Source organism: Globicephala melas, chromosome 5, assembly GCF_963455315.2.
Source record: "Globicephala melas chromosome 5, mGloMel1.2, whole genome shotgun sequence".
Taxonomy (NCBI): domain Eukaryota; kingdom Metazoa; phylum Chordata; class Mammalia; order Artiodactyla; family Delphinidae; genus Globicephala; species Globicephala melas.
The window spans coordinates 45,037,138-45,053,672 of NC_083318.1; the positions used below are offsets into that span (position 1 = coordinate 45,037,138).

The window sequence follows — 16,535 nt, forward strand, 5'->3', positions numbered from 1 at the left end:
TGTATTGAGGTGCTCCTACGTTGGGTGCATATATATTTATAATTGTTATATCTTCTTCTTGGTTTGATCCTGTGATCATTATGTAGTGTCCTTCCTTGTCTCTTGTAACATTCTTTATTTTAAAGTCTATTTTATCTGATATGAGTATTGCTGCCCCAGCTTTCTTTTGATTTCCATTTGCATGGAATATCTTTTTCCATCCCCTCACTTACAGTCTGTATGTGTCCCTAGGTCTGAAGTGGGTCTCTTGTAGACAGCATATATATGGGTCATGTTTTTGTATCCATTCAGCAAGCCTGTGTCTTTTGGTTGGAGCATTTAATCCATTCACGTTTAAGGTAATTGTCGATATGTGTGTTCTTATTACCATTTTTTTAATTGTTTTGGGGTTTTTTTTGTAATTCCTTTTCTTGTCTTGTGTTTCCCACTTAAAGAAGTTCCTTTAGCATTTGTCTTAGAGCTGGTTTGGGGGTGGTGAATTCTCTTAGCTTTTGCTTGTCTCTAAAGCTTTTGACTTCTCCATCAAATCTGCATGAGATCCTTGCTGGGTAGAGTAATCTTGGTTGTAGGTTTTTCCCTTTCATCATTTTAAGTATATCATGCCACTCTCTTCTGGCTTGTAGAATTTCTGCTGAGAAATCAGCTGTTAACCTTATGTTATTTGTCGTTTTTCCCTTGCTGCTTTCAATAATTTTTCTTTGTCTTTAATTTTTGCCAATTTGATTACTATGCGTCTCAGCGTTTTTTTCCTTGGTTTTATCCTGTCTGGGAGTCTCTGTACTTCCTGGACTTGGGTGGCTATTTCCTTTCCTATGTTAGGGAAGTTTTTCACTATAATCCCTTCAAATATTTTCTCGGGTCCTTTCTCTGTCTCTTCTCCTCTGGAACCCCTATAATGTGAATGTTGTTGCGTTTAATGTTGTCCCAGAGGTCTCTTAGGCTGTCTTCATTTCTTTTCATTCTTTTTTCTTTATTCTGTTCTGCAGCAGTGAATTCCACCATTCTGTCTTCCAGGTCACTTATCTGTTCTTCTGCTTCAGTTATTCTGCTACTGATTCCTTTTAGTGTATTTTTCATTTCAGTTATTGTATTCATCTCTGTTTGTTTGTTCTTTAATTCTTCTAGATATTTGTTAAATATTTCTTGCACCTTCTCGATCTTTGTCTCCATTCTTTTTCTGAGGTCCTGGATCATCTTCACTATCATTATTCTAAGTTTTTTTTCTGGAATTCTGCCTATCTCCACTTCATTCAGTTGTTTTTCTGGGATTTTATCTTGTTCCTTCATCTGGTACATAGCCCTCTGCCTTTTCATCTTGTCTATCTTTCTGTGAATGTGATTTTTGTTCCACAGGCTGTAGGACTGTAGTTCTTCTTCTTTCTGCTGTCTGCCCTCTTGTGAATGAGGCTATCTAAGAGACTTATGCAAGTTTTCTGATGGGAGGGACTGGTGGCGGGTAGAGCTGGCTGTTTCTCTGGTGGGTAGAGCTCAGTAAAACTTTAATCTACTTGACAGCTGATGGGTGGGTGGGGCTGGGGTCCTTCCCTGTTGGCTGTTTGACCTCAGGCGACCCAACACTGGAGCCTACCCGGGCTCTGTGGTGGGGCTAATGGTGGACTCTCGGAGGGCTCACACCAAAGAGTACTTCCCAGAACTTCTGCTGCCAGCGTCTTTGTCCTCACGGTGAGACAGAGCCAACCCCCGCCTCTGCAGGAGACCCTCCAACACTAGCAGGTAGGTCTGGTTCAGTCTCCTATGGGGTCACTACTCCTTCCCCTGGGTCCCGATGCACACATCACTTTGTGTGTGCCCTCCAAGAGTGGAGTCTCTGTTTCCCCCAGTCCTGTCAAAGTACTGCAATCAAATCCCACTAACCTTTAAAGTCTGATTTTCTAGGAATTCCTCCTCCCATTGCTGGACCCTAGATTTGGAAGCCTGATATGGGGCTCAGAACCTTCACTCCAGTGGGTGGACTTCTGTGGTATAAGTGTTCTCCAGTCTGTGAGTCACCCACCCAGCAGTTATGGGATTTGATTTTATTATGATTGCACCCCTCTTACCATCTCATTGTGGCTTCTCCTTTGTCTTTGGATGTGGGTTATCTTTTTTGGTAAGTTCCAGTGTCTTCCTGTCAATGACTGTTCAGCAGTTAGTTGTGATTCTGGTGTTCTTGCAAGAGGGAGTGAAGGCATGTCCTTCTACTCTGCCAACTTGAGCCAGTTCTAGTGTCCCTTAATTTTTAAATGTATCCCAGTTGTATTGTCTTACTCTGTTTTATGCTCTTAAGAAGTTTGTGGTATACTAATTTTGTAAAGTTGAACATTTTAGATTAATATGAATACTTGTTTGTATAGGCTGTGTTTCCTCTTTGAACTTGGAAAATCTCTGGCTCTAAAATTGATAAAAATTCTGATGCCAGGCTAAATCTCAGTTCTTTGTAGTGTACCTGTTAACTCCTCCTCTCTGTGCCCCCTTTGGAAGATTTTAGGATTTTTTTTCTTTTCCTTGAAAAAATGAAAATTCATGTGTATTTGGACTTTTTGAATTGGAACATTTATATGTTTCTGTAGTTCTGGGAAATTTTCCACTTTTATTTCATTTGTTATATCTTTTCCTCTATTCTCTCTATGATGACAGAAATCCTATTAAATGAATTATAAACGTCTGAATCTAGATGACATATTTCTTTACGTTTCTTTTCTATATTTAACACATTGTCCTTTCATATTGTGTTCTGGAAGCATAAGTTGATTTAAATTTCTAACTCAAATATTTATCTTCAGTCATGTACATTATGCTCTTCAGTCCATGTGTCAAGTTTTAGCAAAAAACTTACATGTATATTCATATAGAGTTAATTTTTATATATGGTGTAAGGGGTAGGGTACAAACTCATTCTTTTGCAGGTGGATATCAAGTTGCTCAAGCATCATTTGTTAAAAGGATTATTCTTTCCCCTTTGAATTGTCTTGGCTCCCTTGTTGAAAATCAGTTTACCATAAATGCATGGGTTTCTTTCTGGACTGTCAATTTTATTCCATTGATCTATATGTCTAGTCTTATGTCATATCACACTGTCTCAATCATTGTAGCTTTGTACTGAGTTTTAGAATCAGCGAGCTCTCCAACTTTGTCCTTTTCAAGATTGATTTGGCTTTTCTGGGTCCCTTGCGTTTCCCTTTGAATTTAGAATCAACTTGTCAATTTCTGCAAAAATGACAGCTGTGATTTTGATAGGAATTGTATTTGAATCTGTAGATCAATGTAGCATGTACTGACATGTTAGCAATACCAAGCCTTCCAAATCCATGAATGTGGGATGTCTTCCCATTTGTTTAGATCTTCTTTAATTGCTTTCAATGATATTTTATAGCTTTTAGTATATAAGTTTTACACTCCATTTGTTAAATTTATTTTAAATATTTTACTTGTTTGAATGCTATTATAAATGAGATTATTTTCTTAGTTTCATTTTTGGATTGTTCATTGCTAGTACACAGAAATGTAAGTGACTTTTATATACTAATCTTTTATCCTGGCAATCTTGCTGAACTTGTTTATTAGTTCTAATAGCTTGTGTGTGTGCATGTGTGTTCGTTAGGACTTTCTACACACAAGACCATATCATCCATGAATAGAGATAATTTCACTTCTTTTTTTCCAACCTGGGTACCTTTTTTATTTTTCTTGCTCAATGTCCTTGGGTAGACCCTCCAGTACAATGTTGACTGTAAGTGGGAAGAGTGGAATCTTTGTCTTAATCCTCATCTCAGGGAGAAAGACATTCCATCTTTCACCAGTAAATATGATGTTAACTCTAGTTTTTTATTTTGTAGAATTTCTTCATCAGGTCGAGGAAGTTTCTCTCTATTCCTAGTCTGTTGAGTGTTTTATCGTGACTGAGCATCAGATTTTGGCAAATGCTTCTTCCACATCTATTGAGATGATGTGACTGACTCCCATTAAAAACCTCGGACTTCAAGGCTTGGGTGAGCTTCCCTGATTGACAGTACTCAGTACACGTTATCACAGTCATTGTAGGGAGAGTCTATATGACTCCAATAGGAAGACTTTGGAAGCTTCTGCCTTGTCTCTCTTGGAACCTGCCCTTTGTACCTTTTTCCCTTCCAGATTTTAATTGGTATCCTTTCTCTGTAATAAACTGTAATCATGAGTATAACTTTCCTGAGTTCTGTGAGTATCTCTAGTGAATCATGAACCTCAAGGTAGATTTAGAGACCCTTAACACAAGCTGATTTGAAATCTTTGTCTAGTAAGTCCAATGTTCAGACCTTCTCAGGGACAGTTTCTACTAACTGTCCCCCCCCACCCCCATGCCGTGTGGCCATACTTTCCCATTTCTTTTCATGTCTCATAATTTTTGTAGAAAATTGAACATTTTAAATAATATTATGGAAACCAGATTTCCCCCACTTCCTCATGTCTTGTTGTCATTGTTTATGCTTGTTGTCATGACAGTTTGTTTGCCTAGTGATTTTCCTCAACTAATTTTGTAAAGTCAGTATTTTTTGTCATGTGTGGCCACTGAAGTCTCTGGTCAGTTGGCTTAGTGGTCAGCTAATAATTAGACAGGGATTTCCTTGCATGCTTTGAAGCAATAATTCTCCCAGCCTCTGCCAAAGGGTTCTGGGTGCATGTTTGGCACTTTTCACATTCTGCTAGTTACAGCTCTGCCTTACCCTTCACTTCCTGCCTGTGCAGAGCCTTAAGTTTGGTCAGAGGTCAGAGACAAGAGCTTTCCCAGGTCTTTTCTGAGCATGCACTTTGCCACCTAGGTTCCCAGGAATATGTTGGTGCTTTCTCAAAGCCTTCTGTGGACATCTAATTCCTCAAAAAAAAAAAATTTAGACAGCCCTTTGTTTGCCCCAGCTGTTAATCTTAACTCAGGCAGCTGTGATGTTAAATCATAGCCACTGGTATTTTTCAGTAAATGCCCCATGGAAAAGGCTGTTCACAATGATGGAGTTCTAAGTCAGGTCAAATAAAGACAAGTCCTATGAGTGGGAATTTCCAGGTGTTTAAAAATTATACCTGAGATTTAACTTATAGAGATGTGACTGAATGATGACGTGGAGAGGCCAAGGTCATTAAAAAGAGACATACCACACCATTCAGGACCACAGGATAAATACCAGGTTTGGTTAGGCAGAAGCACAAATGAGGGGAAGGCCTACTTAAGAACATTTCTTGGGGTTTCTGTGGGAAAGGCAAAGCAGAGCAAAATAAACAGTTTAGGATTGGCCAGTTTAAATAATTCTGATGGGCTTTGGGTTCTAGTTGCCTGAACACTGGCCCTACAGTGATTTATGGGAGGGGAATTACAGGCTTGGTGTGTGAGTGTCAGATAAGAAGGTGGGTGGGGGCACAACCTTGGATCTGCTCATGAAAGGTGAGTTTCAGGCAGGCTGACTTGTAGGACAGGTAAACATGTGGCTGATAGTTTGGCCCTGGGATTAATGGATGCCAAATAGACATACAGAATCTAAAAACATAGTTAGAACACCAGGGTACTGCCAGACAGGCCAAATAATGATGGTTCTCTTGTAATGGAGGTTTTTGGGGGGATTCTAGGCATGTTCTGTACCTTCCATTGACTGTAGACTGCTGTTTTTCGTAAGTATAGTTCCATGGCTGTTGGATTTTACAGCTACTATGGAGCTGGGGAAAGGGGATGGATATAGAGCAAATTAAAACACCACGAAACTCACTGTTCTTACTGAGAATCAGCTTGTTTCTTTAATAAACACTCTTTACTGTTTCCTATGCATGGAACATTATCTCCCCAGGTATTCCCATGGCTTAATCCCTTATTTCATTCAGGCTTCTGATCTAATTTTACCTTATCAGACTATCCTATAAAAAAATAGCATGCTTCTCTGTTCCTTTATACTGCTTTTTCTTTATAAATCATTACTATCTTAATGTATTCATTCATTTCTTTCTGAACTACAATATGAATGCCATAAAAGCAAAAACTTTGTCTTGTTCACTGCTCTATCTTCAGAGCCTAGAACAGTGTTTGGCACATAGTAGGTACTTAATAAATGTTTGTTAAATAAATAATTTTGTGAATGCATATCTGACATAAAACACAATCTGTTATTTTAGTCTATCATCTTACTTGACAAAATGTATCTGGACCCTAACTTCCTATTGAAGTTTGAGGAGTTAATATGGAGTATGAAAATAATAATGCTTCAAAATGTAGATGTTTAAACTTGGTTTTTACAAATCATATTTTGTCTAAGAACTGCTGGCAGTGGATGAAGCTCTCATTCTATCACAGGGTTGACTTTTTGAACTGCCAGAAACATTAAATAAGATAAATGAGTGTATAATCAGTTTTTGAGTGCCCATTGTATTGTGTTTTATAATCCTAGTTAATCATTGCTACATGTTAAACAGAGATTACTAACCCCAATTTTCAAAGGAGGAAGCTGAGGCCAAAGAAGATGAATCATTTCACCAATGGTGCAATGAAATAAGTCACAGTCTGAATTCAAACCCAGGTCTTCAAACTCTAAGTGCAGTGCTTTCTCCATAGGTTGATTCATTAATTTTAAAAATGTTTATTGAGTAGCCACTATGCTCCGGGTTCTGTTTTTTTGTTGTAGGGTACATAGTGGTGAATAAAACAGAAGAAAACATCTTCATGCTTTATTGTATTCTAGTGGTGGTGGCAAGAGAGAAAAATAACGACTAATTGACAAGTAAAAACTATATGAGATGCCTGATTAGATGGTGACAAGTGCTAAGGAGAAAATGAAGTAGAAAAGGAGATATGGCATTCTGTATGGGGTGTTGACAGTGGTGGACTTAATATTTTAAATAAAGTGCTTAGGGAAGACTTCACTGAGAAGGTGACATCCAATCTGCAATCATCTGGGGGAAGAGCATCCTTAGCAGGCGGAAGAAGTGTAAAGGCTCTGAGGCTCCTGTGTGCTTGTGTACGTGAAGAAAAGCAAGAACCTGGTGTGTCTGGTGTGGAATGACCATGGTGGAGGGTAGTAGGAGATCAATGTCAAGCAGGTAAAGGGGAGGGAATTCAACATCTGGAATTTTGTAGGACTTTGGTTTTTACTGTGAAGGAAATAGGATGCTGTTGGACAGTTTTGATCAGGGAAGTGAGGTGATAATTTATATTTTAAAAGGATCTTGGGATTTATGTTTATTGAACAGATTTGGCTTGAAAGACCAAAAGTTTAGTGTTATCCATCTTCAGTTTGAGATGCCTGACATATCGAGTGGAAATATTGAGCAGGCAATCAGATACAGAGTTTGAAATCCAAGGGAGAGGTCTGAGTGGTGATATAAATTTGGAAATTGTCAGCAGATTGATGGTATTACATTTACAAATGTATTACAAAGTAATACATTTGTATGAAAACACCTAGGGAATGAGGGAAGATGGGGAAGAGGTCCAAAGATTGAAATCTGGGGCTCCAACGTTAGGAACCAGCAAAGGAGACTGAGAAGGAGCATCTTGTGAGGTAGAAAGACAACCAGGAGAATGAGGTTGTCCAAGAAGCCAAGAGAAGCAAATGCTGAAAGGAGGAAGGAATAGTCAATTATGTAAAATAGTTCAGAACTGGAGTGTGCAGAAGGGAGAGAAGAGAGAAAAATACTTGTGGATATGTCCTTCTGTTTCAACTAAGAAAGTTTTCTTCCTCCCCACATCCTCTGTAAGTCCGGCCATGTGGTGATGTAAGGTGATGGACTGGGTTGGGCGCCATGGTTGACTTGTTTTTGGTATGTGTAATCCCCCTGTCCCTCCTCTGCCCGGATTACTGATGATCCTGGCGAGGAACATTTCCATGGGGATGTGTGCATTTGCTATGTCTGGCTTGTAGACAAGTAAATACAAATGCTGCTTTATCAATTTACAGTACAATTGCTTAGTGGCCAAAAGCAGAGTTGGAAGCCTGCCTCCAACTGTCTTCAGGATAGAGGCCAATCTCCTTAACATGCCATATCAGCCTTCATCAGATGTCTTTATCCCACTTTCCACCTCCTCCACCTTACCCCACCCCTCCTTCCTACACCGTACAATGCCTATGCTCCATTCACGCTGGACTTCTGCTCACCTCTAGATGCACTGTGCTCTTCTATGCCTCTGCCTTTACACATGCTATTCCTTATGCTTGCAATGCCCTACCCTGCTTTTGTGCTCAGGAAGCACTGCTGGTCCTTGGAAGCCCAGTTCATGTGAAATTTCCACTGGGAAGTCTTCCTGATTCTTAGGCTGGAGTACTCATTCCTTTCTCTGCTACCCTGTCTCCTGTTGGATTTACATATTGCATTGAAATTGTTTATATGTCTGACATTTCTCAAAGGATTTTCAAGGTTCTTACTTGTCTCAGTATCCCCTACTTTGCCTGGCACAGAGCAGTTACTTAATGATAATAATAGTGACTTTAAAAAACTCTACAGGATGCTTGTCTTTGCGCTAAGTGCTTTTGCATGTATTTTTTCTTTTATCCTCATAACAACTTTCTGAGGTAAGGTTTATTATTTTCCCATGCCATAGCTGAAGAAACTGAGGTTCACAATGGTTATGAAATTGCCACTAGATTTCAAATAGGTTATATAAAGTAAATTTCAAATCCAGTTGATTGCAGGGTCTGAGTACTTAATTTCTGTTCTGTACACTTAAAGGAGAAAGGAATAGAAGTTGTTTTTTTCCCCCCTAGGGTCCAAAACTCCCATATTTTTGTCTTTCATTAATTTCTAAGTGAATGTGCCTTGCATTTACCATCTTTCTAAATGGTTATGTGGCATCCTTTCCCCTTTCGCATGTATTACAATAGTCCTCTTTGTTTATCCAGGAAATGTTCAATAGTGATCTGTACCCTGGGCACACCCAGACAGGCAGCTATAGCCCTGCCCGAGTCCAGGCAAAGGCTCCGAGTAGTTAGGTGTGTTGGGGTGGGAGGGGGGTGAATCAGTGAATAAGCTGGGCTATTATATTGCACACGTCCTAGAGGAATTCCTCTCACTGTGATCTCATGTGTGTGTTTTTCTGTTTGTTTGTTTGGCTGCGCTGCACGGCATGTGGGATCTTATTTCCCTGACCAGGGATCGAACCTGTGCCCCTTGCAGTGGAAGCGGGGAGTCTTAACAACTGGACCGCCAGGGAAGTCTGTGATCTCATGTGAGTGGTGCACTGAAGGCAGATAGTAGAAAGAGATGGGTGAGTTTGATGGTCAGTTGTATGTGTCAACTTGGCTAGGCTGTAATTCCCAGTTAATCAATCAAACAGTCATGTGGGTGTTGCTGTGAATGTATTTTGTAGATCTGTTTAACATCTACAGTCAGTTGACTCTAAGTAAGAGGAGATTATCCTGAAAAATCTGGGTGGGCTGGATCCAATCAGTTGAAAGGCTTTGCGAACAGAGCTGAGGTTTCCCTGAGGAAGAAGAAATTCCACCTGCTGACTGCAGTGTCAAGCTCCTGCAAGAGTTTCCAGCCTGTCCTTCCTTCCAGCCTGCCCTAAGGATTTCAGACTTGCCTGGCCAGCCTCTACAATTGTGTAAGCCAATTCCTTGCAATAAATCCCTCCCTCTCTCTCTCGCTTTCTCTCTTTCCTTTTCTCTCTATCTCTATCTATCTCCCATTTCTTTACATATATATCCTACTGGTTCTGTTTTCGCTGGTGGAAACCTGACTGATTACAGTGAGCAAATCAAAAGGTGTCTCTAAGAGAAGTTAGAGAGAAAAAGCAAGAGAAGAATATAATATATTAGATAATATGAAGAATGGTCAATGAGTGGAATTGGAGGATTAATTGTCATCCTTTAAGACTTCTTGGATGTTTCTTCATCCATTCCACCATCCTTTGCCTCATAACCTGGGCAGTTATTCTTCTTCTGTCTTGCCTATTGCCTCCTATCATGGTATTGAAGTTGCATACTGACATGTTTGTGATTCCCCCACCCTCCTTCTCCATCCCCTGGTATGTGAGTTTTGAGTCTCAGGGTGTAATTCTTTATCCCTGGCACATAGCTTGGTTCTTGACTCATATTAGGGGTGAGTAAACATTTGTTGATAAGTGAGTGAGAGTTCACAGCTTTAGGTGCTCAAAGATGCCCCACCCAGGCCATTCCATGGGCCAGGGAGGGCTTTCTGGAGGAAGCAGCCACTGAGAAGGGAAACCCCAGCCAGTTTTTATGGTTCTTGCTTCCCTCTATCCATTTGTTGGTCCCTTCAGGAGCACACAATTTGCTGGACCCCCTTCTCTGTAATGTGATCCTATTAACATATTTACAGCACCCCTAGGAGACGGCATTCAGTGCCTCTCACTTGGTACTGTTTCATTGAAACACCCACTGGCCACTTTACACACACTGGCACTATCACAAGGGTATCTTGATATCTTGAGGGGCTTGTGGATATTTTCATCTTCACTAGAGACATTCCTTGGGCTCCTTTTATCCTTCTCCGTGTTGGCACCAGAGTTTGAACCATTTCCAGAGGACACAGCTGTGCTGGATGGTGTCCTCTCTTTTCAAGATGAGATGCAAAGACCTTTCCCTGCAGGAAAAAAGAGAGCAGAGGTTCTTTTGGAGGGACAGCACCCACCCTAGGGATGCTTTGAGGGGGTCCAGGTGTTGACTTTCTCCTGCAGATGGACTTTCCCCTCTGACAGTCTAGAAGTGTGACTTACCTCCTGGTAACGATAGGGAATAGAAGACGTGAAACCCTTTCTTCCTTCCTTCTCTCGAGGATCTGCTTCTTTTGAACTTATTTTTTTTGTGTGTCTGCTTCTCATCTGTTCTTTGTTGGAAGCAAAAGGAAACAGGAACTTCATGCTTATTTATTGAATAAAGAATTGTTGAAACAACTAAAATTGATAATAAAGATGAAAATATAATTGGAGAAATGGCTAATTCTAGGACTGGGGCAGGAAATAATACAAGATGAACCTGGTGAATCTTGTAGAGCCCCCAAATAAGGAAGGTCTGAACAAATGAACAAAAAAACAAAAAAACGAACTAAAAACCAAACCTACGTTGATTTGTATTACATCAAAGGGGCACAGGAGTTAATTGAAAGACATGCCAATGCCGAAGCTGGAAATTTTTGGACAACAAAATAAACAAAGTAGTATTGGATCATAACCCAGAGTATAAAGTAAATATCTGTAAGCCCACACTGATATAGATAAATGATTGAATAAAGAGGTAGATGGGGGAGAAGAGACAAATCTCCCATGCAGAAGACGTCCAAATAAGTTGTGCAGATACTCCACCCTCAGGGAAGGGGGCATAACTCCTCACTTCTTAAGTGTGGACTGTATACATTGGTTTCCTTGAAAAATGCATACAGTACAGAAAGGGGAAAAAAGAGTAACTTTATAGTGGATAAACCTGACAAACACTACTTTAGCCAGTGACCAAGGTCAACTTCAAAATAATTGGTTCTGTTGATTGTATGTACCCCTGATACGACTGTGGTAAAAATGACCCTTTACCTCTGTGATCTTCCTCCCCCAAACCCATAATCCCAAACTGGACAAGAGAAAAACATCAAATTCCAGTAGAGGGCATCCTACAACACACCTGACCAGCACTCCTTAAAACTGTCAAGGTTATTAAAAACAAGGAAAATAGATAACGAATAAGGACCTACTGTATAGCACAGGGAACTCTACTCAATACTCTGTAATGACCTATATGGGAAAAGAATCTAAAAAAGAATGGAGATATGTATATGTATAACTGACTCACTTTGCTGTACAGCACAGATTAACACATCATTGTAAATCAGTTACACTCCAATAAAGACAAACAACAAAAACAACAAGGAAAGTGAGAAACGGTCATAGTCAAGATGAGCCTAAAGGGACATGAAGACTAAATGTAATGAATGTGGTAGCCTTGTGGGATCCTCTAACAGAAAAAAGACATTAGGTAAAAACTAAAAAATATATGTTAATAAATTCTGGACTTTATTTAATAATAATGTATCAATATTGGTTCATTAATTGTAACAAATGTACCATACTCATGTAAGATGTTAATAATAGGGTATACTGGGTGAGGGGAAGGTATATGGGAGCACTCTGTACTATTTGCTCAGTTTCTCTGTAAATCTAAAACCTTTCTAAAAGAAATCTATTAAAAAAAAAAAAACCTTAGGAGAAAAAGAGGGAAAAAGGCATAAGGGCCTGCTCTGGTGGTGTAGGTGTGTAGAATTAAGTGCATGCACACACACATACACAGATCAACACTTTATGACAATCTGCTAAAATGAAGGCTAAGATATTGCATAGTAATTATGATATGTCACCTACCTCTTACCTGACACATTGTCCTATTAAGTCATTGCCTACTGGAGCTTGGTTATTGATTCTCATGGCCATGATCTCTTGGAGAGAGAGGAAAGGGGTGCTGTGCCTACTTGGGATGCTTTCCTGTCTTCTTGAAATCGTCCTAGTGTTTAAAGTTCTATTTATTCTGGTTAAGATAGTATGAAGAAAGAGTATAGAGAGTAAGTAGCTCAAAGGCTGAATGCTTAGGATCTCCTAACCCTTACTCTTCAAGCTCACAATCTCCTTGGATGAAGAGGAGAGGAGGTACTCTGTTGGAGGAGAATATCACTTCATATGAAGTTTAATAATCCCTCTTGACATGTTCTATTCAGTTTGATCCAGCAATGGTTCCAAACCCTAAGAATGTTAAATCAAATTACCAGAAACAACAGAAGTTTGACAAAATGGTCCAAAAAAATGAAAAAACAAACAAAACGAAAGGGGACATTTTGGGACTTTAGTTTTAGGGTCAGCTGGGCCTAAATTGAGAATTAAGAGGAATGGAAGGGCTGTTGAAGAATTTACCAGAAAACAGATAAATAGTTTATATGGACACATATTTTTCATACCAAAGTCAGGACACAGGGCTGGCAAATATGAGAGAGTTTATGGGACAAAGAGGTGAACACTTTCAGCTGAGGGTGCCTTGGAAAATCCGGGTCACAGAGTCAATGAAAAGTGAAGAGGTTGGGAAATGGCAAAGTCAGACAACTAAGTAAAGGGGAAATAAGCTGTTGATCCTACAAACCCTGCTTATCTTTTGTGATTGATGTGCATAATTTGCAAACCAATATCCTTTCTTTTTTCAAATTAACTGAACTCCTATTTTATTGTGTGGAAATATGCCTAGCTACAAAAGGTATTTCCCAGCCTCCCTTTCAGCTATGAGTAGCCATGTGATGCAGTTCTGGACAATGAGATGTAAGCAGAATTTCCTGGGTGGGGCTTCTGAGAAATTCTTTGAAGGGAGCAGAATTAGCCTTTCTTCATCCTTTCCCTCTTTTCAACTGAAACACTGACTCAAATTTTGATATGAAGGAACAGTCTTGGCACAAGGCGGCAGCATGAGAAGGGAAGACACCTGCAAAGGAAGAGTGAAAACGAGGGAAAAATTAGAAAGAACCTAGATCCTTGAGGGCATCAGAGTGTTACCATTCATTCTTCGACTGCCAAACTCTGGACTCATTTTATGTGACAAAAATGAAGCCCCTGAATGGTTTAGGTTGCTATTTTTATGGTTTTCTTTCCAGCTGACCCCAACTTTAACATAGACCTCTTAGTGAGAGCTGTTGTTTTGCATATTACCAAATTCTTCTATGCAATGTCTGAGAGCAGGAACTGTCACCACTAATAGGATCTCTGCTCTACCCCATTCAGAATATAAATCTTCCGGAGTAGATATCAAATGAATTTGGTGCTTGTCATTTTGGTTTCTTTCCTACTGAAAATGACAGCCCAGTGGCTAAGAGACCATACTGTGGACTTCATGTGTAACAACCACTTAGTCGCCATCAGCTTGTGTAATCTCTGGCAGCTCTCTTAAACTTTTTGTACCTCTGTTTCCTCATAAACTAAATGGGGTTAACAATACCTACCTCGTACGACCATTCTGAAAATTGAATGAGATACGTTGTGTATAAAATTTAGCATGGTTCCTGGCTCATAAATACTTAGCAGTAAATGGTGATTATCATTTCAATTTGGTTTTTTCTAAAGCTTTGCAAATTGTAAAGAGTTATACAAGTATATTATTCTTCCGATTATAACTGGGCCAGTTATTAAACTATTGCCTTTCAGCTCCAAACCATCTTTCTAGATTCAGCTCAGCAATGTTGGGGCTAGGACTCTGCAAACCACATCCAGCTTTGCCGCCAGTTCCCTTTTCCTCTTCCATCAGGGGGCACTAGAGGGAGATGGCCAGGCTGGAGGAGGAAGCCACGCTCCTTCCCGTCTGCTTCCTGTTGGCTTCTGAGCTCTTCCTGTTCCTATGAGCTGTGCTCCAGCAGTGCTTTTCCATCCTGCGGCGGCAGTTCCTTTCTGAAGTCAGAATTGAATCCAGTTTGCAGTTCCTCTGAGACTTTCAAATATTGTGCTTCATTTCAGCCACTGGCACCAGTCACACCTCCTTTTTGTTTATATATTTATGTGTGCATGCATTTATTTATTTTTCACACTTCTCCATCAGATTTATTTATTTATTATTTTGAAAGGAATGGATTTTGAGAAGAAAAAACATGGGGACTAGATAAAAATTACAAATGTAGGCTGCTTTGCTAATTGTTTTATAACCACAAGAAATTAGAATACCCTGTTCAAAGCAAGACAATGAAATCTCAAAGATCGAGGTGTTCCTTTAGGGGAGGATGAAGATTTCAGTCTCTGGTATTTGGAATTCAGGCTGCAGTCCTTGTTTTTGGATAGATCACCGGGTGTGTGGTACAGTCCATGTTTCTAACCAGATCTGAACGGAAGAATGGCCACTTGGCTCAGGTAGAAGTAGATCAAGTGTTTAGTTACAGGGGTCGCGTAAGTACCGAAGTTCCTTCTGCGATGCTGTGCCGGGTTGGCTTGTACTTGTCAAATGTCCTTCTCAGTGTTATATTTCTCCAACACCTGGGTAGCACACTCCACCAAGCCCGTTGCATCTCCTCCGACATATCTGCATTTTTGATCACGGCCTTTCGGGTACACGTGGTTACCATGGAGCAGAGGCTGCCTCACGCTGCGGGGCCCCTCCTCCAGGCTACTAAGTTTCAGTAATTCCAGCTTCTTTGTTCCTCAGCCCTAGGGATGTTAGCGGTTTCCTGCAGTTGCTACCTCTGTGCCAGAGCCAGCCCATATTGGCTTGCAGAGTCTATTGTTAAATTTTCAGGAATTTTGCAAGTGAGATGGTAAACTGCTGGTAGCTGGAAATCTGCCATGCTGGGAGTATTTACACCATGAAAATTGGCAAATGCTACAAATCAGATTTCCCCAACCAGAGATCTGGTTGTAAACACTTAGCAGCCCACCACTAATTAGAGTTCTCCTTTTACTCCTTCGGTTACCTAGTTAATTACTTTGTATCTAGTTAAGAATACTTTATATTCATTTCTCTCTATTCAGTTAACTGGTGTGGTTTCTGTATCCTGGATTAACCCTGAATGATACATTACCTTGTAGAGTTGTGCCTCTATCAATCCCAGTTGTACTCCAGGAAAACTGGACAAAAAAACAAATATCTTCTGTAAAAAGTGCCTAACACCTAGAATTTTATAAATAATCGATTAACATGAGTTGTGTTACTAACATTAGTTAACATCAATAACCTGAGTTGCTGCTGGTTCGGAGACTCCAGTAGTCATGTGGAAAGCTATCTTGCCTGTTTTAGGATACAGTTTGTAAATCTTTTTCTGTATAGAAGGGAAGGAGATATAGCCAATAACCACATTTTGCTGAGCAAGGAGGATGGCATGTTTCTTGAAAAAAACAAATAAATAAAATCCTGTTCTCAACATGTTAGGCTAAAAGGAAAAACATTTCCTATTCTGGCACTTGTATAGATTGGGTCAGGTTTCTAAAAAGCAAGGTATATTCGATATCTCCGATTCCTTAAGATATACGCTGTGGCTCTTGATAACTATATACTTTCTGTTAAGGTTTTCAAGCTCCATTTTAACTGCATAATTTTGCTTATTCGACTTGGAGCAGCCTTCCGTTGGCTCTCCAAAGCTTTGATCTTACTCAACATGTGTATGAGACTCCACAGAGTTATATTCTGAAAAAAGATGCCAACTTTCCAACATAATTTCAAAATAACTTGTAAGAAAAAGCAAACTTTTCACACAAATCCTATATTTAAAGATGCCTTCCTTCCAATAACATTCATTAAGCGACCATCTGTTTGCCTTTGATTATCATCTGGACCACTAATAAGCGAGTTTAATCTGAACAGTGTTATTTGCACGCTACTTCTAAATTTAGTGCCTTTCAAAGAAGTCAGCAAGGCTGGTCTCCAGGAAATATTGCCTTTGATGTAACATCTGGTTTTCAGGGAATTTCTATGTAGTGCCCAACTGGCGGGTGGACCAAAGGGCAAAGAGAAATCAAGTGACTTGCCCAGAGTCACGTAATGAGTTAATGACTTAACCTGGGTTACCTGCAGTTTCTATCTGTGGCTAAAAGTCCTAGCCTGCTTTTTTCTATTCTGTATGTTATGTAGATA

General features: G+C 39.8%; 1 pseudogene; it reads right to left on the reverse strand.

Moving 5' to 3' along the window:
* Positions 1–14,782: 14,782 nt before the first annotated feature.
* On the reverse strand, positions 14,783–15,033 carry LOC115857109 (dynein light chain 1, cytoplasmic-like; annotated as a pseudogene).
* Positions 15,034–16,535: the final 1,502 nt, after the last annotated feature.